The sequence below is a fragment of the Microtus ochrogaster genome, unplaced genomic scaffold (assembly GCF_000317375.1).
Source record: "Microtus ochrogaster isolate Prairie Vole_2 unplaced genomic scaffold, MicOch1.0 UNK19, whole genome shotgun sequence".
NCBI lineage: Eukaryota > Metazoa > Chordata > Mammalia > Rodentia > Cricetidae > Microtus > Microtus ochrogaster.
Window position 1 is genome coordinate 983,225 of NW_004949117.1, and position 15,104 is coordinate 998,328.

General features: G+C 42.4%; 1 protein-coding gene and 1 pseudogene across 1 annotated transcript in view; one reads left to right on the plus strand and one right to left on the minus strand.

The window, feature by feature from the left end:
- Positions 1-15,104, minus strand: part of LOC102002244 — a 92,982-nt pseudogene that overhangs the window by 47,139 nt on the left and 30,739 nt on the right.
- The window catches only part of Sybu (syntabulin), a 103,818-nt gene continuing 102,878 nt past the window's right edge, over positions 14,165-15,104 (plus strand). Inside the window, exon 1 of the mRNA XM_026789433.1 lies at positions 14,165-14,459. The gene's annotated coding sequence lies outside the window, so the exon portion shown is untranslated. The remainder of the gene's footprint in view (positions 14,460-15,104) is intronic.

Consider the following 15,104-nt stretch of genomic DNA (forward strand, 5'->3'; position numbering starts at 1 on the left):
TATATATATTTGTGAAAAGTGAATCATGAACTAAAAATTTAAAAACTATGTTTCAATATTAAGAAAATGACTTACAAGGCACTGGGGATGAAACCATAGGCAATACTTACATCCAATTTCTACCTCCAGTTCAGTTAATCAGGAATGAAGCCCTAGCACTGGATTCTGTTATACACCAGTCCTTGCCACCAATGGCAGGACTATGTGGTTTAACCTGAAAACCCTGCAGGTTAAATCTGCTGACAAAGACAGTTTGTATATTGCCTCTGCCTGACTGTGGGCCTGTATCAGAATGCATGATGAAGTGCTACAGAAAACAGAGACGCACATAACAGTGTAAACCATGAACAGGAACTTCCCAAGAGCATATATCCAAAGAAAAATGGGTCCTCATTATTATTCGTCATCGTAGGAATGCACACCACAATGTCCTATTATTTCAGAACATGCCCCACAGAATGGCCAAAATGAAACCAAATGTCTCCAATAAAGAGGAGCTGAATTCTTGGGTGCAGCTGATGTGGAAGACTGATGGCAGGTATCAGCTAACCTTGTGTATTTGGACTTTGCTGCAACTCCTTTCCTAAGTATCTGTGCATATAATCACCAAAATATGGGTGAAAATTATTTGTTGTACTACCAATGACACCCTCAAATTAAAAGAACAACAAATCTTAATCTCCCTCCACAGTAGAAAGGATATGTGAATTGTGGTATGCTTACATGAATGAGTGCTACACAGCAATGTCTGTGGGTAACCAATAGCCACGCCTTTCACATGAATTGATTGCACAGCACCTATGAGATGCAAAGACTAGACCTTTAGTGGTTCCATTTCAGGAGACAGAGAAACAAATTTCTGATGCTTTAAGTTAAGTCAGTAGTTAATTTTGGAGAAAAGTTACTGGGAGGAGGCCAACAGTAAGAATTTAATTTGGGAGCTGGCTGTGCCTTTTAGTCATCTTCCGAATCTTACACTTTTCTGAATGTAGTCATACTTCAAACAGAGCTAACACCTATGCCAATAAGACAACCCCTTGTGATCAGAATGGCCTTATGTCATTAAAAAGCTACCCTGCCCCTGTTTCTGTGATTCACCAGCTTCTCACTCATTAACTAAAGTTAGGTATATGTCATCTATATGAGGGGCTGGGTGTGGTAAGACACGAAGAACAAACTCTAAACTCACAGTTTACACAGTGTACACAGTGTACACAGTTGTACAGTAACGCAAATTCATTCGTGTGTATCATGTGTACTAAGCATGGCAGCATACCACATTCTCCTACTCTTACTAGGATCAAGGATCTTCGTGTTATGTTTATTTTCTTCTTAGCACATTATGCCTTACATAAAGGAAAATATAATGACATTTGTGGAGGGAAAAAAGTAATTGGCATTCTGTTGCTGCAACTGAAGGTAACGGAAGATTGTGAAGGAAGCATGAGACACCCTTCCCCCCTCCCCGATCCCCAGCGATTTCATTAGCCACTTCAAGAATTAGATGAATTAAATTCACAAATGGGAAAATAGACATAACAACTCTAATCCAATGTGTGTTTTAATTTAATGATTTCATACATTAATATCTAATAGGGTCATGTACTAGTTTAAATTTATTCCTCAAGCTCAAGAAATTTTAATTTTTAAAATAAAATATCAGTCTAAAAAATATAAGAGAATCTATAAAGTAACTGTGAAGGTTAAAATAAGTATTTCTGAAAAAGAAGGTTCTGCTTCCATGTATTAAAACAGATTTTTTTAAGCATATTATTCTCCTTTGAGCTACTGTCTAAGAATGCATGTGGCCCTTTATATCAGTGGTTCAACTTTTAATATAAGTGACATTTCAAAAGCATATAAATATATTTTATAGAGCTAATCCTTTATAACCTGCAGGATTTTTACCGATTCCCAATGCAGTAATTTTTTGTTTGACATTTAGGTCTTTCTTTCTGTTTGTCCTGTGGCGGTGACCTTGCATTGATTTTACCAGGCTTGTCCTGTTCTTAACATGTATGTACTGTCTACTGTAAGTTTAATACAACCCTTGAAAGAAAGTGGCGATCAACAACCACCATTATAGGGCATGATTTGCTTTAACTCCATCCTTCCACATCCTGGGCTAATTCTAGGAGGAGACAGAACAGTGGTGGACTCCGTCTAGGCCAGGCAGTGTGAAAATGCCAGGCTTTGGAGGAGCACTCTTAAGCTTGTGAGGGAACAACACTCTGAGCTTTACTTTAAAGGTTCAAAGACCAAGTGAGAGGGTGCTCCGGCCTCAGGAAAGTTTAGACATCAGACAGTACACAATAACATGTGGGGTGTTCCTTGTGCTTTTCCTTTGTTTGTTTAATTCTGTTTTGTTTGTGCTTTAGAGAAAGAGTGAAAGAATTCATATAGTTGTGTGGGCTGGGAGGTGGAGAAGATGTGGGAGAATTTGGGGGAGGGAAAAACATGATCAGATTATATTGTATGAAAAAACAGTCTCGAATAAAAAAGAACTTACAAGAACCTGAACCTATATGTATGCTTATCACATCGGGTATGAACTGAATGTTTTGGGTAGAGAAAGCCTAGTACATGATACAAAAACAGATGCCCAACCAGGAGGCAGCACATAAGCTGATGGTGAAATCAAAGAAGAGTAAACGGAATAGGAACCATGTCTGGGAAGTCATCTACTCCCTTCCAGACATAAGGCAGGGATGGTTCACTGCTGTCCCCTCCTCCTGCGGGCAGCCAGCTTACAGGATCTGGAGCATCTCAATGGCAGCCTCGGCCCAAGAGTTCAATACCACAGTCTGCTGGAACAGTCTTGCAAGATCTCAGTGCCAGGGCTGAGGGCTGCTGGAGCCCACATTCCTTCACTGGTTACACCTGCGCCTGGATCCTAGCGGCTGCTGCAATCTCACTTCACTTACAATGAAGCTCATCTAAGGAGGCCTGACTATCATGAGTCCTTTTCAGTTGATTAGAGTCTAGGAGGGAGACTTAGTGTGGTCACCAATGACCACATGCCATGGTTTCAGCTTGCTGCCTGCGCTGGGTTGAATAAGAGTGACCTGGGCTCATAAATTTAAATATTTAGTCATCGCAGAGTGGTATGATTTGAAAGTATTAGGAGATGAGGAGGTATGACCTTGTTGTAGGTATAACTTTGTTGGAGGATGTGTGTCACAAAGGTGAACTTTGAGGTTTCAAAATCCCAAGGCAGGTTTAGTGTTCTCTCTCTCTCTCTCTCTCTCTCTCTCTCTCTCTCTCTCTCTCTCTCTCTCTCTCTTCAGGATGAAGCCATGTGTGCTGCCATGCTCCCTGACATAATGATAATGGACTAAGCCTCTGTTAATAAATCCTGCATTAAATGCTTTCTTTCATAAGTGTCTCTTCACAGCAATAGAACAGTGACCAAGACACTGCCTCACAAAAATGATGGAAAATTCAGGTGATGATAGAGTAAATAAAGAGGGAGACAGCACTGGAGAGGCAGTTGTATGACAAATTTTAAGAGATATTTCATACTATTACAAGGAAAATCTACTTTATCTTATAGGCAATAATAAAACTATAAGAATCCTCAAATAGAGCAATTAGATGACCATATTAACTCTATTAGTAAAATTATAGGTTGATAGTTACAATACACTGTGTATTTTGATTTATGAGTATTGGGATATTGGTGTTTCCTATAGCACAATATTTAAGTATAAAAAAGATTTGGATTTAAATTCCTATTGTGCAAAGAACTATTAACTTTAGTTGGCAATTTCGCCTCTTGCTAATTAAGTCAAATTCATCCTCGTTATGTATATGGCTGCTTTGACTCAAAGATCAATTAAGTGAGAAACTAGATGTAGAGAACTTATCATTTGATACATAGCAATGACTGCTAGCAATTTTGAATGAGAGACTCGATGTCATTATAATATACAATATTTTAGGTAATCACTGGCTTAACAGTGCTCAATTGCAGGGCAGGTTTTACCTCAAGATGCATCAAAAATAACAATAGAAAATACATATGCCAAAAGCCCATCTCTATATTCTAATTCAGCATCCCTGTAACAAGGTTCAAGTATCTGCATTTAGGTTCCAGGATGTTTCAGAGGTACAATCACAACCAAGAAGATGTCATGAAACACTGCCTTTAGAGTCACTGGAGTAAGTTTCACTTAAAAAGCTTAGCACCTCAGCTGGAGTTTGTTACCTCTGCACTTCAGCTTCCACCATCATGAGGGAAGAGGAATGGTGTCCTTGTTCAAATGAAACAACATGGCAAGACCTGGCTCACAGCCAGAGGTGATAATACACAGGGCAAATTTCGAGCGAGGGAGCCAGGGAAAGCCACCGAAAGTAACCATGGTACACAGCTCAGATTTCAATCACTCAAAGGGACAAAAAGGTCATGCTGTTGCCAACAGTCAGAAACCAAGACAAGAAGAAAAAAAACTATTTATATATCCACGGCTAGATGGACTTTCAGAGCAAACAGGTGGGAGGAGGGGCAGAGAAGAACTGGAGGGTCCCAGAGCTGGAAGGCAAGGCAGATGAATCAAAAGGTGAGGCGGGGCAGCAGGAACCAGCTGAGCTGCAAGGAAGGTGAGCAGAAGAACAGGCAGGAAGAACCAGCAAAAGGGAGGGCTTGATTCCAAGGCCATCTTCGCTGGACGCTTCTCACAGACTTCCTGCTCTAGCAGGAGCCAGTCTAGGCCTGTAGGTGGAAGCGAGAAATGCATGAAAATGGAGGAGAGGAAGGCGAAGCAAGCAGGAGCAGCATCAAGTCTCCGGTGAAAAGGCGCATACCCACCAGGACACAAAGCTACCAGGAAACCATAGTTACTGCTCAAACAGAAACTTACAGGCAGGAAATTATGACACATGCCTAAAGCATGTCAACATAATGCATATTTCTAGAAGACGATGGAAAGAGTACTTTCATTCATCTACTCATCTCAACGAGATGTCAATTATTGAATTCCTTTGCTTGCCGAGCCCCACAGCCAAGTTTCTAAAGACCATGGTCTTATAACAAGAATAAGATACATCTTAGTATGATGTAGGAAGTCTTTTTTTTTTTTTTGGTTTTTCGAGACAGGGTTTCTCTGTGGTTTTGGAGCCTGTGCTGGAACTAGCTCTGTAGACCAGGCTGGTCTCGAACTCACAGAGATCCACCTGCCTCTGCCTCCCGAGTGCTGGGATTAAAGGCGTGCGCCACCACCGCCCGGCTGATGTAGGAAGTCTTAAGATATAGTTAATACTAGGTTATCAGGGACAATTCTCACTGGAAGTGAAGCGTTAGCACGGTAGATAGACAGCATGTTCAAGGACAGGATGGTGGGGTCGGAGTACAATTCTTATGGAGAAGTAATTCATCATGACTGTTTTAAATGTTTCATGGTGCAAAAGACTATGGACAAAGGAACACAAATGGCAGGCTTTGTTAAAATGTGGGTTATTAAGGAAAAGGAAGGGACGTGAAGTCGGATGGAAAGGTGGCAGGAAGGAATCTGGGAGGAGTAAGCAGGAGGGGAGGAGTGACAGTGACCAAAACACAGTGTATACAATATATTAAATAGTCAAGGAATAAATAAAATTCTACAATGGGAAATAAAATTATAAAAAGATATGGATGCTGAGTGCAAATAAATTCAAACAAACTCATATCATGCAAGTTAGAGTGACAATTCAAGTTAAAAATAAGCTGGTTTAAGCACTTCAGAGCATATGATATAAACAACAAATTTCTGAGTAGAACCCCAGAAACACTGGCAATAAGTCCAAGACTGACAAATGAAATTCCATGAAAGTATAAAGCTTAGGCACATCAAAAAGAAACAACCAACAGAAGAAACAGCCTATAGGATGAGAGAGAAATTTGTCAGCTACACTTCAGACAGGAGGCTCACATTTAGGCATTCTGAAAAGTCGCCAAAATAAAACACCAAACAAGCAAAACATCGAAACAACAAAGGGGCCAACTGTCACAGCGGAAAGTTTTCAAAAGAAAAGTACAAATGGCCTGTGAGCGCTGTCAAAGATGTCCTATGACTCCAACATCAAACAATGCAAATTAAAACTATCTTAAGAAAGCCACCTCATTCAGTCAGAATGGCCACCATCAAGAAAACAAATGACAACAACAGAGACAGGGATATGGGAAACGAGGGACCCTCATTCATCGTGAGTGGCTGCGTAAACTCTGTAGCCACTATGCAACTCAAAGTCAATGACAAGACATTTTTTTTTCAGAAGGGAGGATTCATTTAGGACATGAAATACTTGAGTGAGACTCTGTGACATAAGTCTGGGCAACCATTCCAAAAAATTCCAGATATCTCCATCATTAGGAATTATATTAATATCTCACTTAGTTATAATGTTGCTTATTATATCATTTAATATATGTGTATGTCTTAAGTAAATATGTAATTAAATCTAATGTGTGCGTACTTACACATTTGTCATTATCAAAGGTGGCAAGTAGGTTCTACTAGAATGTTGATCCTATTGGTCACAGCGACTGCCCAGGTAACTCTGTCAAGGAAGCATGTAAGACCACCTTTGAGCTTAGAAGGACTAGAAATAATTATATTCCCGCTTCTCTGGCAGCTGTCTGCTTTGATAGGAGGGCTGGAGTTCAGGTATTTGCTATCCCACATGTAGATACTTCAACTGAAAAACTTGCTAAGTATGCCCTTGCCACCTAAAGGGATGGTGACTGGCTTCCACGAAAACTGAAAAACACCCTTGCACATGAAAAATTAGCTTTCTCCAAGGGAGTCTCAGTGGAGGAAAAAACACTCTTAAAGTAAGTCCTGTGCTCAGCAGTAGACGGCCAAAACAAAATGAACTCAACAGCATCTTTGGGGTCTATTGTCTCATAACATTGTCGGAGTATTTTCCCCATTATAGGTCCTTTGTGTATATACTGTGGCTTCTGCTTTTGTGTATTGAAGGGATTCCTCTATGTGTGAGCATCTGTGTCCTTCTCACTATCTGTGTTTCTTGTGGTTTTTCTGTTTTGACCAATTCTGAAGTGTTTGTTTTGTTTTATCTTACTGTATTTTATTTTATTATTGCTCCTTAGATGTCTGTTTGTTTTCCAAGGAGAGACATAGAGGATATAGATCTAGATAAGAGGGGAGGCGGGAAGGAACTGGGAAGGGTCATAAGAGGGGAAACGCTAACCAAAATATATTGTAGGAAAACAATCTGTTTTCAATAATAAAAAAGACCGAGGCAGATGAAAAAGTTGTTGATACAAACAAACGCACTTGAGGGAAAGGCTAAGAACTGCGACTTAGATTCACAAGTGCTTTGGTGATTCATATAGCCTCCTGGGCTTCCTCTCACTGACCTCCATAACGCCCTTAGAGTCTCAACTACTCAACCACGGGCATGTATAATTTTTGGCAGAGATTAACATTGTGCTACCTTCAGAGATGGAAGGTACCTTCTGAGGAGTTTCAGGTAGCTCTCTCTGCTCTGAGACAATGTGGTATCACATTTTAAAACACATTGATGAACCAAATGTTCATTACGTACCTACTGTATTCAAGAGATAATAACAGAGCATATAAGGACTGACTAAATGTTGCCACAATAACATAATGCAAGGCAAAAACTTGCTGCATTAAGGTGTGAAATGGTCACTGTGACACCGACCTAACCATTACTCTCTGTGCCTGACACTGTGCAAGGTAGTAGAGGCACAATACAAATAATACAAAGCATGCCAATGGGAAGAACTCCTAAACATTCTTTTCTGAAGTCCCTTAATTCTTAGTCTCTCTAGCAATGGAGAGTTCAGCTTAGTCACAGGAGCAGTGTGTTCAATTTCTAAATATACACATCTTGAAGTCATGTCACTAGATGAGCCTTGTTTATCACAGTTTACTTTCTGGAAGTCACAGCTGTGCTCTCCAGGGCTTCATCCAGCTGCTGCATCTACACTGCTCTCGACATCTATGTCTCTATATTAGTCACACTGCAGCAAGAGCCCCGGAGCTCTACCATCACGCAAGACCTTCTGAACAACTCATCACTATGGCTAACCTGTGAAACAGTGTCCCGACCCCAGTGTATAATGCCGCACCCCCATAGTGGGCACAGCCCTTATCGCTCCATAATATAGAGGCGTGCTACTGGGCTGGCTTCTTGGTCAAGAGTTACCTTCAGTGCAGTGCTAGCTTGCCGTGTCTGACATAAAATTATTGAAGACACTGGTTTCCATTGGATAAGAGTCTGTTCCTCCTTTACGTAAATCTACTGCACTAGCTGCATCCAACCCTCTGCTCAAAATTGCATGGTATGAACAAACATGATAACAACAGAAAGCTGTTACAATTACAGATCAGAAGCAACTCTCAGTAATGGAATTTCATGTTCAAACACAGTTCTCAAGAATTGATGTCCAGCTTTATTGAGTCTCCTTTGGTCTCCAGACTCCTACTCAAAAATCCCTTTATGGTGCTTGATTGTCATTTAAGATATCATATAAGTAAAGAAAAAATAATCATTTCTCCCATTCCCATCCAAACCCATTACCACAATCCCGCTCCATCTAAGAAAACCTATAGCTAATCAATTGTTCAGGCAAAAAGTCTAACATTCCTTTTTTTTTTTTTTTTTTTGGTTTTTTTTGGTTTTTCGAGACAGGGTTTCTCTGTGGCTTTGGAGCCTGTCCTGGAACTAGCTCTGTAGACCAGGCTGGTCTCGAACTCACAGAGATCCGCCTGCCTCTGCCTCCCGAGTGCTGGGATTAAAGGCGTGCGCCACCATCGCCCGGCAAAGTCTAACATTCTTGACTCTTTCTCCCCACAGACATCTTATTCAAACGACCCATAATTCCTTTTGGCCTGACATCTAACCAGTCTAAAATATTTTTACTTCTTGTCACCTTTTAGCCTCTGAACTCATTGCTACATCTCCACTTCTAAGTCCTTTAAGACAGTGCCTAACATGACTGCTAGCTCTCTTGGTTAGGTTTGAGAAGGCAGGCATGGTAACCATTTTGTGCTTTGCTGTGTTTCTAGCAGCAACAGCATACAGGAGGCGCTCCATAAACTTACTGTGTCTTTCCATGGAACCACCATTATATATATATATACAATTAGAATACATAGACTTCCCTCCAAACCCTTCCAAATATCTCTTCCCACACTCCTTTAAAAATCCATGGCCTCTTTTTGTCATTGGTGGCACCACCTTTTTATTATAGAATTTTCAACAGTATTCTTAGGTGTGCTAGTAAGATTGCAAACAGCTTATGAATATTTGCTTCTTCACATATAAAATAAGGCAAACTAGAGTTTGAGGCTAGCCTGGTCTGCAGAATGAGTTAGTTTCAGAACAGCTGAGACTACATAGAGTAACGCTGTTGCCAAAAGACTAAATAAATAGATAAATAAATAAATGAATAAATAGGCAAATTAAGCAATCTATAAATTCCCTATCCATGCAAATTTCTAAGTGTGTGTGTGTGTGTGTGTGTGTGTGTGTGTGTGTGTGTGTATGTGTGTGTGTGCAAAGCTAACTGGAATTATAGAATATTCCTTTTCTACTCAATCCACTCTATGATTTCCACTTGGGTTCCTTTTGTTTTTATATCTGATAATTCATATGTATCACCACTTCACAGAGCACTTTTATTTCTGTCACTTCATTTGACATTCACCTGAAAGTCCCTGGACATTGTGCTGCTTGACCTCACTGATGACGCTCTCTAGGCTCAGAGAGGTTATGAGATTTCTTCAAATTCGCCAACTATCGCATTTCATTTAACCAATCTATTATGAATAAAGCATAACAGTCAATATTATAAATTTTTATAATCATGATGTGCACCAGGAACTTTCTAAAATAATATTTAGACTAATATTTACCACTACATACATGGCTTAAGGAATCCTAACACCTTGTTCCAGTCTTCATAAGGGTTTATAGAGGACTCTAATGCAATGCACCTTTAAGAGAGTTTTTACCAGTGTGTTTGAGTATTGCAATGGCTGGTCTTTAGGTCAATTTGAATGGGTTAGAATCATCAAGGCAGTGGACCTCCTGGCGACTCCGTGAGGGAGTTTCCAGAGAGCTGTAACTAAGGAGGGAGACTCGCCCTGCATATACAGTACCTTTCCATGGGCTGGGATGAAGGTGGAATAAAAATGAAAGGAATCTAAGAGCAAATACTCATCTCTCTGTCGGCTGCTGCAGACACAATGTGACAGCCACTCCACAATCCTACCAATGTGTGTTCTCTGTTGCAGAGGTTCCCCTCTTAGAATGTGAACTAAAATACATCCTCTCTTCTGTAAGCTTCCCACCCCCCCACTTAGGTATTTTGTCACAGCAATGAGGAAAGAAAAGACCCGTGAGACCAAAACTCGCCCCCTCTCAATACAAGAGGACTGACTTCTCCCACTTGTGTATGACTTTGCTGTTGTTGTTGTTTGTCATGAACAACTCAGCTGTCTTTTTTTTTTGACTGAGTCCTTTTCATTTGCATTTTCATGATGTATTTTTTTTATTTATTAAAAAATTTCCACCTCCTCCCATCTCTCTCTCTCTCCCCTCCCTCTCCAGTCCTAAGAGAAGTCAGGGTTCCCTGCCCTGTGGGAAGTCCAAGGCCCTCCCCCCTCCATCCAGGTCTAGGAAGGTGTGCATCCAAACAGATTAGGCTCCCAAAAAGCCAGTGCATATAATAGAATCAAAACCCAGTGCCATTATCATTGGCTTCTCAGTCAGCCCCCATTGCCAGCCACAATCAGAGATTCCGGTTTGACAACTTTGAATGAATGACTGCCTCCAGAAAGCTGCTGCAATGAGTAGGAGTTAAGACAATGTCAAAGGTTTGACTGCCAGTTAGCATGCCAGTACGGGCAGGGGAAATGCCATGTAGTTCCACCCCTAGATGAAAAGCTACAGGTGTTCAATGGCTGCTGAGAAGAAAATCAATTTCCTCCTCAGATGACCTCCTACACAGGGTGTACAATCTCAAATGGTCATTCCTGGACATATATACATATAAGCAACAATAATTGACTAAGAAGGGTATATATCCATGTGTGGATACATACATATATATGTTATGCATACCTGTGTACATAAAGAAGAGATTGTGAATTTGGAAGGAAGAAGGAGGACAGGAACAACATAGCTACTGTACTAATGTGTGAAACTCTCAAAAATTAAAGTTAAAGAAAAATAATAAAGATTTGGCTTCAATTGAGGCTACATGTATTTGTTGTATCCATAATTTCAAACGTTCCTTTTATATCCATGCAGTATGTCATCAAGGAATGATGACCAAAACTGTAGGGAAGCCCTCCACCTTGGTTTCACAGTATAATCAGCACTGTGCCCACTCTGATGAAAAGCATTTCCACCAAGATTTCTATAGTGATAGCTTGTTTGTGAGCTAACAAATAAAGCTTGCCTGAAGATCAGAGTGCAGAGCTAAGGCACTAGATAGCCATAGAGGCCAGGCACATACTTTTCATCCCAGCACTCAGGAGACAGAAGCAGACAGACATCTGTGAATTCAAGGTCACCCTGGGCTCCACGAGATTGAATCTGTCTAAAATAGAAACAGAGCTCACACAAAGGTGAACCCAGCACCTGTGATCACAGGCCTTTAATCCCAGTACTAGGGAGTTGGAGACAGGAGTGATATGGCTGGGGATATAAGATGGGAGGAGACAGGATCTCAGAGGAGTCTGAGGTTTTGTAGAGAGAGTATTCAGTCTGAGGATTCAGAGGGACAGGATTGTCCCTTTGGTCTGAGGATTTAGAGAGGTAAGAACTAGTGGTTGATTGCTCTGCTTCTCTGATCTTTCAGCTTTCACCCCCTAAAATCTGACTCCAGGTTTTTATTTTGAGACCAATTAGAATTCATGCTACAGATTTACCTTCTCTTTCCGTTTCCAGTCTGCTTAACCCTCGTCTGGATGGTCTGATCTGGAGCTGCCCGTCAATAAGAACATGTAATCCTCCCCCCTTCTTCGCACAATTAGCTTTCAGTCCCAATCCTCACACCCAACCTACCACGCATTATGTTTTTACCATTTCAATCTTCTGTATGAAAATTTGGTGATGTTTCCTTCAAGCAGGTGGAATCTATATTGCAGGGATAGGGCTGTTTCACTTTAAAACTAATCGCCCAAATTTCTACTGTATTTTTTTTTCTTCTAGCTCCACGATATCTTTAAAGGATTCAAAGGCAGGTCAAGGGGCACAGTATCTGTTGGCTGGGCTGTTGGCAGAGGAAACCAAATTCCTAGTGCACAGTCCTGAAAGAACCTAAGTCAAACTGATGAGGGACATGCAGGACAACCAGCAATTTTAACCCAAAGCCATGAGGTGTGGGAGGAGGACTTACATCCTCCCATTAAAAGACAATAGAAGATTAAATTCAAAGGTGGGATCCTGAACAGAAGTTGAGGGGGTGGGAAGAGTGTATACTCATATCTATTAATGTCAAGATTTAAAAGGAAAGAAAGAGGTGGAGGGAGGGGGCTGGAGATGTCAGGGAAGGAGAAAGGGATTTATAAAAACTATCTGTGAATAGAAGTTTAGGGATTATGGTGCTACCCAGAGAAAAGGGGATGAGACGAGAGAGAAACAGCCTTTCCTACAGAATGCCTCCTGCAGGAATACAAATGCAGAGCAAAAAAAAAAAAAAATGTAAGCAAAACAACAACAACAACAAACAAACAAAAACAGCAAGAAACTCTCCCACCACCCAAGGCATGCAGAACTCTTTAGCCAGCTGTGGTGGATGCCCTTTACCCTTAGCTGATTAGAGGAGGAGCCAACTGTGTGGGGGCCATCCATGATAAACTAAGTCTGGGCAGGTCACCCAAAGAAGTTCTTTACTTCCAACCATTATCACCTGCCAGAGTAGAGCTCGGCCCTGGATAAATTTAATAAGAGACCTGAGTCTCAGTTTCCCCTGAAGCAATACTTGGTAGCAGAAAAGAACCACAAGCTGAGATTACCCAGCCCCTACCCAAGAGCAGACCATTCAAAGGAAATGCCTGGCATTTCAAGCGCTATATATAGAAACACCTGCCAGTGCACACTCACCAGGACACCCCTAGACAAACGTCAGCCAATCAGGGGTCCTGAACCTCAGAGACCCCTCACCCCCACCTTTACTACTATGAAAAAAAAAAAACAATTCTAACTGAGCTCTGGGCTCTCTGGTTATTCCAATACGTTGGACATGCGGAGGGACCGAGTTTGCAAACTTGCATACAATAAAGGCTCTTTCCTATTACATACAGAACTTCGTTTCATTGTTGGCTTGCAGGGTTGTGCGGATTTGGGCAGAACACCAACAGCTAGTGCTGAAGAGTTCTAAGAGCTTGGAAGTTCACGGCAAACTACTTGGAACTGTAATATTTCTGGTGAGAGCAAACATCTTCCTATTGGTCTCTTCAGAATCTCACCTTTCCAGAACGGCAGATAGAGAAGTTGTTGCTTAGTTTTGCATTTGGACTGGTAAGTTAAAATGGGATTTCTCTCCAGTCTCTGGAATCTTTCCAGCCTTTCCTAAAAAGAGCACAAATTCTATCTCTGTTTCATTAGCTATTAAACAAGTTAATTTGTTATTATTGTTTTTGTCCGTGCTATTATCTCCTAAGAACCAGAAAGTAAATGACTGTGTACGTCCCCAGGTCAGAAATCTGAGCACTTAGACAAACACCTTGCGTGGAGGAAGTAGGCAAGGTCATTACTGAAGTTGGAAAGGGTCTGCAGCTGCACAAGTGTTCTCAGTTGGCTCCTTAGGTAATTCCAAGCAGCCTTTGCTCGAGAGGGGAATTCTTCCAAGGACAGGCTAGCCTAAAGGCCACCTTAGGTTCCTGCTGCTGTTTCCAAGGTTTTACAGAGTACTTCTGCCCCAGCCACCCCCCGGGGCTTCAGTGTAGCACTGCAAAACAGACACACTCATCTCCCGCCCTAGATGGGGCTCCCCCCACTGGCGGGAACTAGAGGCACTGCAGTGCGACACCCCACGGGGAGCTGAATCTCAAGCCTGAGCTTGTGAACTACACAGGCCCTAGTGACAGCGGCCAGACCTTCTTCGGTTTGAGAGCCCCAGAGAAGAACCCTGGGTGCAATCGATCCTCTGGTAGCCAGCGTCTTTGCGTCCCCACCTACCCGTGCCGAGTCTCTGGTCTCCGGCGCGTGTCCCCACGTGTTCTGAAGCCCCAGGTGCTGCCGCGCTGGCTCCAGAAGCCAAGAGGCCGCTGGGACCGGAGCGCACGGGCTGCCGCCGCACCACGTGTGCTAACCGGGCTGGCGCGGGCGGAGCGGGCCAGGTCCGGCTCCTCCAGCCCAAGCGCAAACCCGCTGTCACGCGCCGTGTCGCAGGCCGGCGGCCCAGCCCGGTCCCAGCCTCCAGGGTGCTCGGGGACACCTTCTGGACAGCGCAATGGACACGGTCTGCAAAGGAACCGGTAAGATGCACGCTTTGGTGTCAGTGCCTGTGGGCACCGGAGGGCAACCAATGCCTTGAGTTCAACGAGGACGGCTGATCCCAGAACCACCCCTTTCATTGAAAGAGGTACCTGGGGCGCACTGGACAAACTCAAGGAGGTCATAGGAAATTGGACACAGGGATGCTTTCCACAGAGGGACACTAAGGCAAAAGCAGTCCTGCCTGATTGGTTATTCAAACAGTCTGCCTGGAATCTGCAACAGTCAGGTTGGCTGGCTAGACCCCAAGTTGGCCATCAGTTTTGGATGTCCCTTGCCTGATGTTTCTCAGAAGCCAGGCTTGGAAATGGCGCCCTTTGAAAGGGAAAATTTCAGTAAAAAGGTATCTCTAAGAATTCTCTGGGGGATGGATCACTCCCAAGTCCCCAGCCTTCATGTTGGAGCTTCCTGGATGATTTTCATAAAGATATACCGAGGTGAAAAAAGATGAATCTAGATTTCATTGCTATGTTGCTGAAAATGGTAGCACAAGCCAAAATGGGTGGTGTCAACAGCTGTAGGTATGGCATGGGATGGGTTGTAGAATGTGTGGGGAGACCTCTAAATCTTCGATTGAAGAAGCCACTTGGGGATGCTTCTCTCCTGGTGTTTTTATCTTCCCCATT